At 35.9% G+C, this 2,175-nt stretch overlaps 1 long non-coding RNA gene across 1 annotated transcript; it reads left to right on the forward strand.

Annotated features, from left to right (window-relative positions):
- Positions 1-459: 459 nt before the first annotated feature.
- LOC118164781 lies at positions 460-1,440 on the forward strand. The gene is made up of 2 exons (XR_004749667.1): positions 460-990; positions 1,135-1,440. It is a non-coding gene; the product is annotated as an uncharacterized LOC118164781 (long non-coding RNA).
- The last annotated feature ends 735 nt before the right edge of the window (positions 1,441-2,175 follow it).

The raw sequence follows: 2,175 nt of genomic DNA on the forward strand, positions 1-2,175 counted from the left end.
AAAAAAAAAAAAAGGGACTTGGAAGATTAGCAGTTCAAAATAATGTTAACATCTTTGGATCACACAGGAATATATGTCTTTATTTTAGAACACTATCAAAATACTGACTCTCTGAAGAAAAGGGCATCTTTTTTTTCATGTCAGCTTGATCCACAAATCAACATTTTAAAGAATGTCTTTTCCTCCATCCCTTCCAAGCCGTAATATATCTTTGTCATTATTATATTTTTGCTGCTTTGACATTTGAGATGGTTTACATAATCTGCTATTGATATTTGAGTTTCATGCTCAAACATTTTACCTCTCAAAATCTACACAGAAATATCTAAAAGTTCTTGAACATTTTTCTAAAAATAAATTCGTATTATTTCACGAAGTACGTTTTCAAAAAAAAAAAAAAGTCCCCTAAAATATGGATTTGTCCAACAGTAAAGTAGAAGGCAGACGTAATACAGGCAGAAGCAATGAGTTTTGATTTTCATCAGACTCTGATTTGATTCCCAGCAACTTGAGTGAGAACAAGACCAGGCCTGTTACTCTCCTAGTTCTGTACTCATCTCTGTCTCAGTTTTCATATGCCATCAGATTTGTCATTTTGTATTTCAGGCCCAGAAAATAATGCATGCTTGCTGTTAACAGTGAGAGCTGTGGCCGTCATCTTGTGGAATGAGGAGCTTGGAACACAAGTCAGATTCAAGAACTTTTTGGCATTTTGTTAGCAAGCCTTTCTTCGTTTATCTGCATGTTTGCTGCTCTGATGAAATAGGACTTCCCAAGGGAGGATTAATGGTAAATTATAATGTATCAATCCCATCTGTGGGGCTGGCTGTTTTGCATTCCTTAGATTAACCTTCTTGGTTTATATTGAATTTAAAATATCATCATTTCAATACCAAAATTATTTCCTTCTCTCTTATATACCAAATTCCTCTTCTTTGCTCCCTATCCATGTACTAAATTAGTAGCAGGCTGCTTGGCTACTGCTAACAGGTAGGATTTCTAAGCTAGGCTCTACAAAAATATGAAGCAAGAAGAACAAATGAAGGTAAATTTAAGTTAAGATTTTCTAGGTCACAATACAGATTAAAATAAATACAAACTTTGCTGTCAGTGACCCCAAGGTAAATGCAGGAGGTATTACCAACCGGTTAACTGGTTCAGAGGGGCATCGGAACAAAGAATGTGCCAGGAACTAATGGTACAATGGCATTTTGTTGCAGTGACTTACAATATGATTAACCCCAGCAGAAGGAAAGAACACTTCAGGAACGATGATCTGTAAAGGTGCATATAAAAGTCTGGAACATTAATGCAGCAATTCTTTATCCAGTTGAATCTCTTGTGTCAAAGGAGTAAGAAAAGATGCGCTTTGGCAGGACAACATACAGTTTTTCCTCTCTCTGTTATATAGAGATAAAAATCTGTATACATAGTATCCTAGACGATGCTGTGGTTATCTCTCACCTTTGGGGTCGCATCAGAATCTGGATGTGCTTCTTCACGAAGACCAGAGAAAAGTTGGGTGAAGGGCTGGTTCCTAAGAAATAAAGGTTTCTTGTATTGAAAAGTAATAATAATTAAAGTCATTACATTGAGTATATAAATGCTATATGAAATGTTAAAGGCATCTGCATATTTCATCTTTAGAGAGAATTATATTTAAAATAAATATTGTACATTTGCATCTAATTTAATTCAACTTTATAGTACGATTATATTAAGCACATCCAAAAATACCAGAACTGGTATGGGAAGAAATTTTATGTCTGTTAGAGGAAGATGTGCATATGAGTTTGTCAAGTGCATTTTCACCACTCACACTTGTGAACAAACAAAAGGAGCAGCTTTACCCTAAAATAGGCTATTTTCTTTCCCAGACTCCTTTTGCGAAGCAGAAATTGCACAGGATCGTCTATTACTGCCACCTACTGATAAAGGGATAAACAGTCGACTGAAACAGAATCAAATACCAAGCCTCACTCAGCTTGAATGACCTTAGAAGTGGATTTTTATTAATACATGTACTGTCAGAAACAGAAAGCAAGCCCTTTAGTTTCCATGGTCTGCATTCGGTAAGGTATCACCTGTCCCCATGGTACTTCTGAGATGTGGTTCAACCTCACAGTTCAGTTCCAGACTTCTCAGTTTAGGAAACGATGAAAGTCATATAAACCG

Source organism: Oxyura jamaicensis, chromosome 3 (genome assembly GCF_011077185.1).
Source record: "Oxyura jamaicensis isolate SHBP4307 breed ruddy duck chromosome 3, BPBGC_Ojam_1.0, whole genome shotgun sequence".
Lineage (NCBI taxonomy): Eukaryota > Metazoa > Chordata > Aves > Anseriformes > Anatidae > Oxyura > Oxyura jamaicensis.